This window comes from Diuraphis noxia, unplaced genomic scaffold (assembly GCF_037042655.1).
Source record: "Diuraphis noxia isolate RWA-SAM2 unplaced genomic scaffold, SU_Dnox_SAM2 contig0005, whole genome shotgun sequence".
Taxonomy (NCBI): Eukaryota; Metazoa; Arthropoda; class Insecta; order Hemiptera; family Aphididae; genus Diuraphis; species Diuraphis noxia.
The window spans coordinates 26,434,846-26,452,530 of NW_028301715.1; the positions used below are offsets into that span (position 1 = coordinate 26,434,846).

At 33.3% G+C, this 17,685-nt stretch overlaps 1 protein-coding gene across 10 annotated transcripts in view; it reads left to right on the forward strand.

Annotated features, from left to right (window-relative positions):
• Rbp6 (RNA-binding protein 6) overlaps positions 1–17,685 on the forward strand; it is a 410,061-nt gene that overhangs the window by 322,224 nt on the left and 70,152 nt on the right. The gene's annotated exons all lie outside the window — the stretch shown is intronic.

A 17,685-nucleotide genomic window follows, 5' to 3' on the forward strand; every position in this document is an offset into this window, starting at 1 on the left:
CCAGCTTCTATAAGAATTATGACGGGATCTTCACGCGCGATACTCATCGCTTTATATAAAATACCTAGTAGGGAAAAAAATAGAAGTAGAATAAAATCCCTGTATATGACGTTAGATTATTTTTCACCCTCGCGGAGCCCGATCTCCTGCTCGATTAAGGCCAAGTTGGAACACTGCACGCCAAATAGCATTTAATTATACAATAATATGCACCGGCTATTTGTCATGAGCCGACGACGTGCAGCTTTACAGATGAACTTGAAAGCAAAAAATAAACATAGACAATTTAGTGGCACTATGAAACATTTGCGACTTAACGTTATGAACTAATTATATTACTTACGCTATAGCTACTTTTAACGACGCGGTTTTGAATTTGTTCAATTGTTGATTTATAATGATAATTATATATTTTTCACGAAAAGCAGTATTATTTTTTGAAATTTATTAGATTTTAAATTGAAAGTAAAGTTATAGAGCGACCGTAAACGTATTTAATATGGAATTGTCTAAAATGTGTGTGTGCTTTTCAGTTTTCTTTATTTCCCGTTTTAAAAGCTTGGAAATATGATATCGAGTGTTTCGATAAACTAACTTAGTCAACTCTCGATATGTAAAAAATGTCAATTTAAACTTTGATGTTGTTTTCTTAAAAGTATTCGTTTATTTTGCTTTACCATTTGATTTAAAGTTTTGACTTATTGTGAGTCACCCCTCTCTTGTAAACTTTAAGCTCAGCCAACAATAAGTTGGTTAAAACAAATTCAATTTATTCAATATCAGCTAAAATCTTTTGATTTGTTCTGATTTTTTAAATACAATTTCCCCTTGTGAGAATTATGAGAACATTTTTACTGTCTTTTATTTGTTTTTTTTTATCAATTTTTAAGTTCTTTAAATGTTATTTTTCGGTACAAGAATGAAATATTATGAATATTTCTCCTCTTTTTTTTGTGATTCTCTATAAATTATGTTGATTATATATTTTAGCGTAGGCTCTTGGGATGAAAACGTAGTGGCCCGGGTGTGTTGGCGATAAATAACTGATTGAAAGAAAGGAACTCGATCGGAGTTAATGGCTTTTTTAAGGAAAAAGCAATATTCTCGGCCGTATAATTCTTAGGGTGCGTTGGTTATTATCTTATTTCTGCGCCTTAGTCAATCCTGAGCCAATTTAATTCTCAACACTTGTGTATCTTTATTTTTTATTTACTTCTTATTTTTTTATATTTATATTTATGTAGAAAATGAAAAATAAAGGTGAATTTTAAAATACAAAAAAAAACATTTATGCGTACGATATATTATTAAAATATGAATTTAAACGGTTATGGTTTTATTTATAAGCTACCTATGTAGACCCGAGTTGAGAAAAAACACGCTGATATAAGTATATAAGTGATCGTACCTATGCTGCGTGTGTGAATGGATTTGGTTGGCAGTAGCAATGCGCTTCGAATTTAATTGGAATGAGTACTTTTCCATTTTCACTATTTGTTTTTGTCTGTGGATCGTAAATACGAAAACGAAGATTTGTGTAAGTGAAAATGCAGGAAGGATTTTTGTTTAAAAAAAAAAAGCACAGAAATGGTGAGTGAGTGTGATAGAGATGAGTGGGAGAGGAAATACTTAAGAAACTCACCGAGATTTCGCTAGATTTAAGGTTTAATTTCAGCCCTGTTTTCGGGATTAAACCATCTCGGTGCTTCACTCCGGAAAATTAGCTCGTCCCCTCCTTAATCTCGTATCATCGTATTAGTTCAAATACACATTTACCCCGATAGGAGGCTTTAAATTATTCTGGCACGAAACGACGTTTTATATCTAATAATACAGCCGTGACATGTTTTCTTTATGTTTTTTTTCGTTTATCGTAAATAATTATGGTTATTATTATTAAAATACCAAGTTTTAAATAGTTATCTATTATAATGTCTGTATATGGCGTTTTATATTACTATGATGGTCGTCTTTATTTTTGAAATATGGATAACAATAATTATTTAATCATATTTGACAGAAATGTGTTTGTGGAACAAAATTAAATTAATATAAAAATTGCTACGGGGGATGACCAAAGAAGTTTTGAGCGAAATAATATAATGGTCACACGATACATAACAATGCACATAATAAACGCGACGAATATAATAAGTAATAATAATAATAAAAATATAATATAAATGCATTTTTATTTTTTAATATAAAAGATACTTTTTACGTATATATATATGGCTAGGACAATCCGCGCGATACCAAAACGTTAGTGAGTGCGATACGGCCGGGGTCGGTCATTAGTCTTCTGCTGTCAACAGGGCTGGGGTCTCCGCTTCGCTTCCACCGCTGCCTTACCACCGTTCTCCTTCGATTTTTTTGAACCATAAACTGTACTGGTGGTAGAGCGAGAAACAGTCATGACCAGTGAGAGAGAGAGAAGGTGTGCAAACCCCTAAAACATTGGTCGTTTTTGGTAAAAACCATAGAAATCGATACGGTGGTGTGTGTGTGCGTACATAAACGTTAGCTCTAAGAGTGCGTATATACACACAAAAAGGTGCTGAAAGATTGTGCTGAATTTCTTTTTCCGGGAAACACCTTCACGTTTCTCGCTACCGATTCCGGGAAAGCACATCGATGAAACGTCGGGTAAATGGTGGAAAAATGGATTGTTATACCTCTATTTTAGTATATATACATATACATATATACGCTATTACACTCAAATATCAATATTTTATTAATTAAGTATGATGGAAATATTTATCTACCTAGTATTAATATGTTTGTTGAATGTATCATAACGTATTATAAACAACCGACGGTAATAAAAAATCCTGGAAATTGCAATAATTTTGACCATGTGTGTGATCGCTTCGATTTATTTTTATTTTTTGACTTGTAAACGCAATAGTTTTAATACTTGTGTGTATAGTCCTAGAAAGGTAATGGTACGTACTGACTGCTTGTCACCCAGGAGTTCCTACAACAAACTATATTTAAAACCATATATTGTCTAGCATTTATAGTCAACTGAAATGTTGTCCCATGATATTTTAATTCAATAACAATCCTATTCTTTGGGTTATTAATACAGAGATTCATTCCCGTGTGATACACTATAGTTCTATGTCTAGTTGAAAAATGGCCTTGCACTTAAATTTTACTACTCTTAATATGATTGCAAGCATATCCAAATTGTATTTATTTTTTATTAGATAAAAATTGTTTTTCCTTTATGTCAGTGTTTGAATTAAGATATTTTACTTTGATGTTTCTACTAACATTAATTTGTTTCAAAAGCACTGAAAATTACAATATATAATTGAATAATTATTTTTTTAAATAATTTTTATCTTGTATATACTAAACTTATACAAAATATAGAACGACCCTATAATATACGTAAAGGAGCTCTGAAATAAACTTTATTTGTTATTAGGTTATACAATTTTAAATTAACTATGTGTTTATTTAACAGTTTTCCATTAAAAATCAATAATTCTATAATTTTACAATTGTATAGTTTTTTTTTGTCCTCATTTATTATTTAGTGATATGATAGAAATTGAAAATGATTTATTTTTGAATATAACAAAACAAGTATTGTCTGCGAAAACATAATTTCAGTAGGTACCTTTAAATGACACTATTATATATCTATTGGTGAGATCAATATAATTTATTTATACTAATTAAATTTGTTTATTATCATCGTCAAATGAACCATCAAGGTTACTTACTATTGACTTGTGGCAGTGACAATATCAATTTGCTAAACATACTATTGTAACTACCGTATTATTATTAGTATTTTTTGTATTTGCACCGCATGTGAGTGTGAGGGGTGGATTCATAGTAGATTAAAATGGAGTGGCCCTTTCAACATAAATTTGTTCAACAAGACCCCGAGCTTCTCGTTCAGTCCGTATTTTATATTATTACATGGAAAGCGCACCGTAAAACCCTTCCCAACCCCGCAGATCAATTATCTATCGGAGATTTATGTTTTTCTTCTCTTTATTTCCTCTATTCTTGTCCTTTTATATCCGAGTGAATATCCGTAATTCATCCTGTTACAGGTACGTCGGATGGATTTTAAAAGTAACGGTGTGGGGGGGGGGGCGACAGTGGGAGTATTGATATTGTGAGGTGGTATTGGCGGTTGTGAGAAGTAAAGAGAGGGTTGGATTGACGGTGCGGAGACGAAAAATAAGATAAATGCACATCGGACTATCGGAGCAGACGAAAGGGCAACGATTGAAAACGATTGTCTTAAACACAAAGCGTCGTTTCAATTGCAAAAAGGAAGCCCTCGACGATAATTTGACAGGTTACGTCTGGGCCAGGCATACAAAACGCGAAAGATTTTCGTATTCCTCCCATTAATCAATCCTCGATCCTCAATGTATACTCGACAGATATTTCGACGGGCGACCAGTGTTATTTCCGTGATTAATATCTCCATCGGTTGCCTCTCCCTTTCCAGTACCTACACTTACCATTACACCTAACACATAAAACGTTCTTGTACTGATTTTCTTATCCACCGCGTACGTGTCTCACAGTTTTTCCAGTTATCGGTGAATAAAAAAAAATGCTCATGCCATCCAATCTTTGTTGCCATCGAGTTGTAAGTATATAATTTAGTATTGTACATTTTTTTTTTTTTTTTTTATCATTATTTTGTTTTTAAGAAAATCTAGCTTTTCAAAATAATCAGCTGGATTGTATATATATAAAAAAAAATTAAACCTATTTTGTTGAATATAATTTGAATAATATTTTCGGTATTTATAATAATATATTTTAATTATCTATTCTTCTGTTAGTAGGTATACAGAATCGTAGAATTCCAGTATAAATTGTATTATAAAAATATGAATTTATTTTATACCTTATGAAGTATAAATATAGGTAGGTAGTTAGGATGAATTTTACACTTAAAAAGGTTTTTTATATAGTTCGTTAGCTTTTCCAATAAAGTGTACGTCGATTTTTGAATACCTTAGTGCAATATATTTTTTGCGCTATGTATAATTTTATAAAAACGTGTTTAATATGATTTAATCATGGAATTTTGTTGGTGCAAACAAATATTTTAATTGATTCGTTCACACCAAAGTTAATTATCCACACTTAATGGAGTTTGCTTTGCCTCGTTAGTAACTCGAAAACGCAATAATTACGATAGAATCTCAACTTTATAATAATTACAGTATACAATATGCACGAATACTGAATAGTTCATATTATTTTAATAAAGTGATTTAATATTATTATTAATACTTCTGATATAATTTAACAATGAATTATAAATTTAATACAGACATTTTTCTTAAAACTTGATTAAATAAATCAATGAATGTATTCACACGTTTCTAATGATACAAAGATCTGTACCTATTTTTATTGGTTAATATTTAGTTGTTCTTTATATGTTAAAACTTCAGTTATAATATGAAACATGAACATAATTTACCACTTGAAATGTAAATAATAAATAATCACTGAGGCTTCACGGTTTTAAAAGGGTTAAGACCTTATGAATTGTTAATAAGCCATTTTCGTTTTAGTGTTTAAAATTATAATAATAATAAAACTGTATAACAAGATACAGTCGTCGTAAAAGTTATCTTTTTTTTTTCAAATAAATTGATAATTTGAATTCCTCCGTAGGAATTTCTTTTTATCGTATTTATTCAGTATTTTCGTAACAGATTGACACGTTGTGGAAAAGAATAAGAAAACATTTTTTCTGTCTTGAACAACTTTTTATTAAAACCTATACCGTATTTCCTAATATCGCTATCTAGAATGAGATTGTTCTATGAAAATGAACATGGTTGTATGGTGTTAAAAATCTCATCAACAGATAAATTTTTTCGCGACAAAAATATTATATTTAAACCTATTTGAAATGTTCAATTATTGTGTAGAAAAATATGTTTAACTCATAAAATCTTTCTTTTTAACAAAAATCACGAGTATACTTGTAAATTGTAATCAATAAAACTATTTTAATCTAGTTTCAAAATAGTTAATAAAAACAACTAGATATTGCATTTTCCAAGTTCAAAAGTCATGTCGGTTATGAATCGCGTGACGCCTATTATTACCGCGACTTAAAAGTATGAGTTTATAACGACCATCGTGTATATAGGTGCTTACTTATACATCATGGGTTTAATTTTTGGCTATTTATTTGTTTTTCGAAACAGTCATTATTATTGTCATTTCACAAATTATTATAGTTAGTTCTCTTTCTCTCTCTCTCTCTCTATATATATATATATATATACTAAACAGAGGTAGTTTACGAAAACCCGGACAATAATAATAGTTACATGTACAACATTTTACGACTTGCGATTATTTTATAGTTGTGGTGGCGATGGCGTGGAATTAATTGTTTTTTCTATATATCTGTATGTACATGATTTCGCACTGTTGACTGTTCTGTTATTATACGCGTACGTATTAAGTTTAATATATCCGTATACATGATTTATTATATACACTGTCCATGTTTGGTCGGCAGGACAATAAGTTTTGCAATATCTTATATAATATATTAAATATATATACCATGTAAGGTCGTTAATGCAATTTAATGACACGTACTGTTGAAATTGGGCAATTAATAGGGAGGGGTCATTGGTTGGGAAATGGGTTTGGGGTTGAAAAAGAATTCGGCTACATCGCGACTATATACCTACCTGCGATGTATACAATTATTAATACCGGGGGACGGGCACATAAACGTCGCCTATAGTCTACCGAGGCGTACGTCACACACAAGGCGCACACCCGCTGCTACTTATTAATGTTTCTCGTCTACCACCGGTTTACCGACCCCATCGCTCACGTACCTCAGTTCCGCAACCTTGTGTCGATCGTCTTGCGAAGGGGAAGAAGGGAAAAGTCTCTGCTGTTGCTAATAACCTTAAAATCGCGTGGAGAACAACAAGGAGAAAGTCAAACAACGAAATAGTTGTTGGATAATTTCACGTGGGCAAACGAAACAAGAGTTTACAGCGTATTATAATATTCCTTTGCGCTTTTGTCTAATGTCAACACAGTCGAAACCGCTCTGGGCACCTCTGTCGGCCGCGTCGCGCAGCGTGCTGATGCAGGTCGATGACCGTATACAATTATTATTATTATTATTATTATAAGCCGTACAATACCCATAGTAATGTCTTTAATATTATTGTCCAGTGCAGCTCTCCTAAACCTACTCTGAGCCCCGCTGAGTGTATATAATAATATATAATGTTGTAATACCTGTTATTATTTTATACTTCAAAAAGATTGTTTTTGGACCCATTTTCGCTGAAAGTAACGCAAAAGTACAATCAAGCGAATATACTGAACGCAATGACATATTATCATATAATTCTTATACTTGTGACTGATTGGTCGTGGCGAAATATATAATAATTATATACCAATATTATTATATAATACATATATATATATATAATAACTTTATATCTTATAATTATATACATTCCCCGCAAAATCATAACATCATAATATTTAATATAACAATATAATAGACGTGATTCGAATTTACGGAAAACCCTGAGTTCGGCTGAATGCATAATAATATTATGAAACGTGGTAATTTTCGATAAATCAATGTAATAATAGCGCGGGACACTGCACATTTGATAATAATACATACAACAGTATATCTAACACGTCGTCGTACATAATATATTACAAATGAACATGTTATATTATACTATATAGTTTCCAAAACTAGTGCATTAATATTATATTAATATCACAGATTATAGAAAATATAATATAATCTGATATTATATTGATTATATTATTATAGTCTTCAATGGAATATTTTGATTGGTCGCGAACATAATAATGTTATTAAGCTTAAGTTTTATTAAGCTCATTTTAAAACTAATGCGTTTGTTTTCTTTCATAGAAAAATAGTGTTATTACATCGCACGTTCTATATTATAAACCATGTTGTAAATAGTCCTTATCGTCAATAATCATGTGACGTTCGGGAAAAAGTTCGGGCGAATGGCCAGTTTGATAAAACACATTATAAAGTCCCTTAAAGGGAGATAGTAATAATAAAGCGAAAGAGAGAAAAAGAAAATCACCGCCAAGAAATTGTTTTAATTAGGTTAGAGCGGTGGTGGCAAATAAATAGCAGCTATCTACACACACCCCTGCCCACGGAAACCCCCAGCTGCGATAATTTCATTTTCGGCTCTTTAATTTATATACTTTTTGGCCATTATTACTTAATTTCTTTTTTTTCCTTTCTTTTTTTTACTTCATCCCACTACACCAGAAATAAAGTTCACCATTCCGGCAGTAGGTACTTAGTCTGATATTTTTTTCTGTATAATATGTATATTATATATATATATATATATATATATATGTATATATTAATTCATTCTACTTATTTATTCCAGACAAGACTCGGTGAAGTTTGTTTTTATTTGTTTTTTTCCAAGCCCAAGTCCAACGGTGCGGACGAATTTAATTAATGTGTACGTCGTATTTGCAGCATTGTTTGAACAACGCGCGCACATAATATTATTACACACTATTGTAAATATATCTGAGCAAAGAGTTTGTGGAAATATTGAGCTAATTACGAAGCGCGTGCGTGAATAACAGACAGTGTGCTTCCGCTATTCAAATGCTATAGCGAGTACGAGAAGTCGTCGTCGCCACCACCGCCGCCTCCGACATTGTTCATAGTATAGGTACCTAGACGCCATTTTTAGCCATCTGTTTTTTAGAGATAACTGTCTGGCTGCGTGCGTGCATTAATAACAATTAAACACAATGGAAACCCATCACTGTAGCGGTAAAATGAATATGTGTGCGAGTGCTTTAATGTCTGCATGTGTGTGTATGTGATGTCTGCGTGTAGAAATCCGTCGGCAGTGGTGACAGAACGTATACGTAAAGTGTACAGACGCCGATTCACACACATGCTCACACACAGAAACTACTCTGTTTTGGAACACGCGTTCTCCATTATCACAGACGCTTCTTGTTTTCGTAGATACGACAAAAAGCGTATTCGTATACACACACACACAGACATTAGTCCATTAGAGGTTGTTGACATAACGCGGGATCGTTACAACTTGGCACACACACACACACACACACACACACACATACACACATACACACATACATACATACATACATACATAAAGATAAGATTCCTCTTCGTCAGGAGGTGGTGACGCGTGTGCACCTAAATCCGTTTATATAACTTTTTTTTTACTTTCCAACATGTCGACATATTATTATAATATGGTTGTTTTCCTATTTTTTTCATACTCCCTTACCACCCCTTTATCGCACACTCGATTTTTTTGCCTCGCGGTACAATATTAAATATTGTCGCTCGGTCTTCAGTAAGCGACAGAAACGCTTACGAGACGGACGATTCAAAAAACGAAAAAATATTGCGAAATCGTCGTTTTTCAATATTACGAGCAATACTTTTGTCTTGGACACATAGTAACAGAGAGGGAGAAACAAGCTATAACGCGTCGGGCACATAACAAAAGAAATGTGCGGGAGCGGCGAAACGAAATAATAATAATAATAATAATAGTTATAGTAATAATAATAAAAGAAACAAACCTAAAGCCATTATTTAGAATCGCCCGGGCGCGAGCTCTTGTGTATTCTGGTTATTTTTTACGCACTTGTGTGTTTTGTGTGTGTGCGTGCGTTTTCGGTGTTTTTAGCAGCTGCTCGCCCGCTACCCCTTTACGGTCTACCCCCTCATCGGTCGTCTGGACTCCGAAAACCATCGTCCCTTATAACTACTGCCGTGCACACCGCTTTTCTGGTCAAATGGATTTGCGGCCGTTAGGGAAAACGGTATATATATAACATTGAAGGCGGTACCTCCACTCGCGTGTGTGTTGGGTAGGTATAAATATTGTGCATATAATGCGTGTTTATACATATATATATATATATATATATAGTTTTAGTTGGGAATCGTAGATAAATCACGACCTCGTTGCACGTGTTCAATGAGCGCGCACACCTGACTGGTAATATATGTATGTGTTATTTACTATAATAATATTATATTAATAATATAATATAAATATAAATATAATATTAATTATATAATATAATATAATGCACGGTGCTGACAAATCTATAGCTTAAATTATATAAGATCGTTATAATCGGTTTTTTTCCGGCTTTCGTACGTTAATGATTTTATGCAGATATAGCTCCAGCTGTTACTATTCACACAGTTCGGTTAAGATAGATTTGAAAAGTCTTCTAGTGGTCATGTATTTTGGGTATCTTCATGCCTATATTTTACTACGACTATGATGTCTATACAATGATATTATAATATTAACATTGTTTATGCATTCCGTTAATCATACTGTCGTCGCGGTTGCTCATTCCTGGTGTTTATCAAACTGGGACAGACTACCGTACATATCCGTAACGTTCGATGAAAGATTTCAAGTGGATGACGGCGACAAAAACCATAATTATAGATACGTTTTTTTTTATATCAAACGCTTACTTTTTTTTGTATATCTATACAATTATATACAATATGATACATAATACGGTTTTGTAATACTCTAATAGTATTACACGAAATTTTGTCTATTTTGCCGGCCTAGCTGGCGATTACACGCATTTCAGACTAATGACACGCACTCGGGCGATACAACTGTCGTGTTTGTGGAGAGTGGTCCTCATCATCCATGCGATATAATATATACATTGCATAGTCAAAAGTAACAGCCGAATGATAGATACACGGAAAAACCATTTGGCCGATGGAAGAAATTGACAGATGTTGGTACGCGTAATCCATTTCACTGTATTGTTGTGTGCACTTTATACACATTGCGCGCACCACCACCACTATAGTCCGCACCGACATACACAGATCGATTTACATACATCGCTATTGACGGTTTGACGTCATAGTCGACATCCCGTATGCATTTCTACGCAAATTTATAGGATTGCAGTGTACGACTGAACATCTTTGGCGCTCGAGGAAATAACGAATTTCACGCCGGGGATATTATTTTAATGACGCCGAGCCCGACCGGCAACTACCGCACATGTTGTGTATATATTATACTATTATGCAAAATAATAAAATATTCTGATGTAATGTCGTGCTCGAGTCGCGGCGAGCAGAGCGAATCCGCGGTATACTGCACTCAAAGAGAACCGCCGTCAAATGAGACGATACTCTCGCGCGGAAATATTATGTTAGGGAAAAATAATAACAATAATAATAATAAATGTAACGAATACAACATAATACCATGTAGGTACCGTTCATGTTTTCCCGGGCGGCGGGGGTGTGTGAGTATAAAGTGTGTGCAGTGTCAGAAATGAAATTGTGCATCTATATAATAATATAATATTATTATTATATATATATATACGCGATACAAATATAGGGAGGTTATATTACATAGAGTTATGAGAAATGAGGCGCTGTGTTGGACGAACGGGCACACTCATCTCGTCGGGGTGAATGGGGGAGGCTGCACGTCATGCAGGGAGGGACGGGCGTGGTCGGAGAATAAGATGTGTGCTCGGTGGTGTGGGTCGTGGGTTGTTTGAGCCGCAGCTCCCCGTGCGAGCGGAGACAAAGATCACAGAGACATCGGGCCAAAACGATTTACGGCCCGTGGGAGAAGACAGGAATGGATAGAATGAGAGAGGCAGCAACCACCACACTGCCGCTCTTGCTGGTGGATTACATTTGGCAACGGGACAAGACGCGCAAGGGGATCGGCCCGTTTTGCCATCAAATTCGTGGAAAATTGCCAACCGCGTAATATGAAAGGCGAAATTACCGGAAAATCCCATTTTCCGCGTTTGCCGTATATAAACAGCGCGAGGTAAAGGTTTTTCTCTCTTTTTTTTTTTAGTCGCTCATGCGTCCCGCTACGCTTTTCCTCTAAAATATCGGATAACAATAAATCTTAATGTCATTAAATCGCATTATTATTGTCATTATGTGTTATTGAACACCGTAACGACGCGAGACATTTACCATCGGCCTGTTGTAATTTAGTATTAAAATATTTTTCGGTTTAGGCGGTGTATAACAATCCTGTAACATTGTATAATAATATTATATTATTATAATATCGTGCTGTCGAATCGCGATTCATGGACCCGAGTCTGTCTGGACCGGTCTGTGGTAACTATAACTTTATAGCATAACCTCTTCCGCAGTCAATGCGTTCCTAGGTATACGCGTTGCATGTAATATATTATTATAATATTGCGCATTAAACGGCTATTACCGCGGTCGGTTTCTCGTCTATACACGTCCCGCAGAGGATGGTTAGTCGAGATAAACGTGCGGCCAAATATTTGCGCACTTTAAGACGTCGTTGGGTGCAATAACAAGAAGCGCGCACCGCTATTATACGAACGATAAGACTATATATATGTATAGGACATGGGTACAATACAATATATTTACAAGGGAAAGACCGTCCGAACGACCGGTCTGTTCGATTAAACAGGAACGCGCGGTATAACGGAGCAGGATAACTTTACTATACCAAGTGTCGTGGTAGTTATTGTTATTAAAAGCATAATAATTATTGCAATGAAATATCATCAAACCGCGCTCTATCGTTTAAACCTTGTTCGGGCGCCGTTTATAATTTTTATTGTTTCCGCGACACGCTGCAATAATGATACAACTATTTAAAATATTATGGTTTGTCGCCTGATTCATTCCTGCAGCCATATTAATATGTTTTTATAGTTTGTTATACACGCGTTTGGTTACGGCTTACGACGACGAGTACCATATACAGTATACCTTATAGTTCGTGGCACATAAAATATTTATTTTTCGAATTATTTAAAATCTGAAGCCAGTTTACAGTAGCAGCTACCGTGTACGTGAATAATTTAAAAGAACCGTTGTCCAGAAACTGTTTATGTTGATAAATACTTGTGCATGTAATGACCGACTAATTCAAAAACGAGCTCGTCGGGTGCAGAGGTAGTAGTTTAAACGTCATATCCGTCCGTAAAATATCATAATAATATTTTATACTGAATTAATATTAAATAACAGTGTTCTTGAGTTAAAATGTGAAATATGAAATGTAAAAATATAAAAATGAAATATAACTTGAATTCAAAAGCTATTTTTATTAAATCGTTACTGGTTCATGTTGTACGAGCATTATTAATTTGTATATAGCGCCGTTCAAACGTCGCCAACTGCTGTGCCACTAATGAATAGGAACAAAATTCAAACTATCCTATGGGTTGAGGTGGTATGGTGTTGTGTTTAATACAATAAACACACGGTTAGGTGTCAGTGAGAGGGCGAAGAGAAATTTGATAGTCGTGTGTTTAGTAGTTGTTGTGGCATTCGGAACTGGCGTGGCAGAGGGTGAGAAAAGGCCAAACCGATATATTGTTGTAGGTAGTTTTTAAGGGTGTATAAATAATGTGTGTGTTGAAAACGTCAATAAGCTCGGGAGCGGCCGTTTCTTTGCCGAGAACTCAGTTAGCAGAAGCGACGTCGTCCGCGGTATAGTGGTGATAGAAGGGGGGAGGGGTCAATATTATTTCATGTGCATGCTTAAACTCAATTTCACCCGAGTCGTAATATGGGCGTTGCCACACTGCCGAAACCATTACTTATTTTAATCCCGGTTGAAAAATCGGTAATCGTTTTTCACCCGCGGTGCATATAGATATACTACTATCTCTATAGGTACGTGTATAATATGGATTTCGCCGGATACCGCTGTCAGATATTACTTTCATCGATTGTATATTTAATAAAGTTTCTTTTACGATATTTAATAATTATTATTATTCGCCGTACGCGTGCTAAGCCATAAATAAATAACAGCCCTGCAACAAAACAGAATGAGACGATTTCTTGGTGCCGCAGTATACAGTGTTCTACAGAGTCAAACTCTGTATTAGCAAATCCATCAGTCTCCGTCTCGTCGCACCGCTATAGTAGTGCGGCCTTTTCTGAACCGTCATCATAGTTTTTTCGTTTAACTTTCAAAACGATTTCCACTGAAAAAAGCATGCCCGTGGATCGGACGAAAAGTTTTTGTCGTGGTCTCGCTGTTTAAAATATGAGAATTTGTGTTTACTTGTTTTTCGTTGGCACATCGATCGTTTTTTTTTTTTTTTTGACGACGGTCCCATGGTAAACCCTACCGGACTTCATGTTTACGTATGTTGTACATACTGCCAAAAATGATGTATATTTTGCGTAAATTTGCTTATGAATACAGTATTTTTTGTCTGGAAAGCGTAACGAAAAAAATGACGTCAAAAGTATTTCATTGTATTTTTGGTATTTCATTAAATGTTATCTATCGTCCACACCGGACACACTTTTAGTTGTCAAAACTCTTCGAAAACGTTGTATATATTCAGGAGAAAAAATGCCGTTTTGTGGAAGAAAAATACAAAATGCACCCTTTTTACCAAAAAGATGTCTATCTATCTTTATATATATATATATATGGTTTTATTTATATAGGGGAAGAGAAAAAAATGAGAGAAAGAGGGACAAAGGCAGTGAGGTTCGAATGACGACAGCTGGAAGTATCATTTCATTCCAAAAATAAATTGAATTATGTCAATTTAACGTCATTTGCAGACAATACAGACTTTTTGTAATATCTCAATGACATTTCATGATATAATTGCAATTCGGAATCTACCGTAAAACGTAATCTTATTAGATAAAAAAAAATATTTGTTTTCTTTTTGTTAAACTCATTCATGCGTATTTAATTAGTTTTTTTTCCGGTAGATAATATACTTCTCGCGTAAAACGATTGCATATTAATGAATATTTCCAATATAGTTATAACTAATAGCTAATATCATAATATTATGACCTGAATCGCAATAATTCCAGTACCTTTATTATCTTGCTACTACTATTACTTATTAGTAATCAACTTTTATTCAATCTATAAATGAATAAATGTTGAATAAAACCAGAATACAGGGATAGGATAGATCAGCAAATATATTTTAATAACTATTAATGGAAATACTATAAAGGTTTATTTCTGAGTCAAATATAATAGATATAAAAGCAAAATATACGTTATTGTGTTTATGAAGTCATGATATTTTATGAACAGTTGGTTTAAAACTTAATGCCCGAGATTATATCATCTATAATAAAAGGGCGGTAAGCGGGAGTGCTGCTAAAAAATTTAAACGTTTATTTGACCTACATCCAGGGAAAGTTATACCACGAGTGAGAATCATCCAGATAAATATAAATAAGTTATGAGAAAACCGTCAAGTTCGTCCATTTCTTTCATTAATACAATAATTTTAGTGTTTTTCCGATTTTTATTAAATTTCCAATTTTCTCCAATTATTACTATTACAATTCAATATTATGATGGCATGAGTGTTTTTATTTATAAGAAAAACTATAAGGTTTACAAAATATGTCTAATTAAAATTGAACTATACCGATAATTATAAAATCTATAAGAACGTTTATCTTGAAACTGAATAAGACACGTTGGTATAGTCGTTACAATATTATATATAAAGGTCAGAGATGATTTCCCTCACCGCTAAATATTCAAGTAAATATAATACGCAGTGAATTAATATTATTATTAATTGGTAACCTGGGAATATTAATTATTCTATATAATATCAATTAGTGTTAATTGGTGAATGAAAGATATATGATAGGGTTGCAAAAAGTACACAAAAATTCTCGTGATTCCCTTTTTAGTTTTATGTAATCATCCATAATATTTACTTAAAAGTTAAAACTAATTATTATTAAAAAACTAAAATAATGGACGAATCTAGTGAGATATGTTGTTTAATTTATAAATATTATTTATTCTTTAAGTTTTTCTAAATTAATTTAAAGATATTGAAATGCATTTCAATGCATTTAAAGTGTATTTTGTTTTTATTATTTAAATTTTAATTCATCATATAAAACAAGCAATTAATTAAACATTATCTATCTCTTTATCTAAAATACTGTTATTTATTCTCACTATCCCACTGTATGTATAATTGTTGGGGTATATTTAACGTAAACTTTGTACAACTATAGTAGTATAGTTTACGGTTTAAGGCTTTATAAATCTGAAGATAATAAATAAAAAAATAAAGGTGAAATATAAATGTAACGTAATATTATGTAGATTGCAATTACCTACGTATATTCAAACAAAATATCAGTCGAATACTTTAATAAATGGATATTTACATAATCTGCACTGATATAATGACCATTATCCACAGAATGTTGAATTATACGGATGCGCCTTCTTAATTTTTTTTTTACATATTATCTAATTAAAATAACAAAGCTTGTCGGCTGTTTGTAAGAAACCCTACTTTAGACTTACAGGTGCATGGGTTAGTACAATGTCGGTAATACGCGGACATACAAAAGGATCAGAGTAATGAGTGTCGGATGAGACACTTATATCGGAACAATAGAACAGCTTGGTAAAGAGGATGATAGTTATTACTCACCATGGATGGTAAGTGGATGAGTTGGAGGGGTTGAGCTCTGACGACGTAGGGTTGGAATATCTATCGTCCGGTCAGCTTTAACTCTCGGTGGTCTCGCGTCGTAGGTATACCTATAACATTATTGAGATTCGCTAAATGAAATCGTAACAATAAATACAAAAACGCAGATCGTTTTATCCGAATAAGAAAAAACGTACTTAGACTAAAAATAAACGTAAACTAAAGTATAGAAAACGATTGGAAGAAATTCTTTTGGATGGATTTTAGTCGATTTGGGGAAAGTGTTTTAGTACTTTTATACAACCCTACTGCCAATGTGTTCTATATAAGATCGTCGGCGAAGCGTTCAATGTGTTATTTTACGTTATTTTTTTTTTCTCTCGATCAATAAATTGTAGTTGTTGTTGTTGTTCGGCCCTGGTGTTGTTTTTTTTTTATTTTTTGTTATTGTTATTTTTGTCGTCACTATTTCACGTGTTATAAAATGTATAATAAAGTTAGATACGCGATTTTTAGTGACTTAAATTGACTACGTTCTAATCGGTTAATTGTTGTTTGCAAAGTTCGTATATGTTAGATAATTATTTTAAACATTGATTTCACATTTGTAACTGATTTGTTATAAAACTTCTCAAGAATTAAATTAAATATATTTTCCCAAACTCTTAATATTCTGTGCAGCTATTTTCTGTAAAATGTCTTTAACAATAATAAATGTGAAACAAAACATCGGTTTGTTTATAAAGAACCGAAAACCGATTAATTTAAATTTTTAAACAACTACATTAGTTAATATAAAATTTATTTTGAAGTATTTGGGTTGAATTAGTTATACGATATAAGTAAGTATTATTGTCTACACAATCATAGTGATGAATTCATAGAGAGTCGTACGTCTGGCTCGTATTACCACTATTACCTAATTATTCGGTTTCGTTCTTAATTTAAAAATCGACTACACGAAATAAAATGCAATACTGTTTGGTTCCCAAAAGATGAGACAGATAGAATAAAGAAACAAACCGAGTCATAAAAAATTGCATGCTTAAAAGGAAATCAGAAAAAGAAAACATTCGGATGACCTCCTGTCTCGCAGCTGGGTGGGGACTGATGCCGTGATGC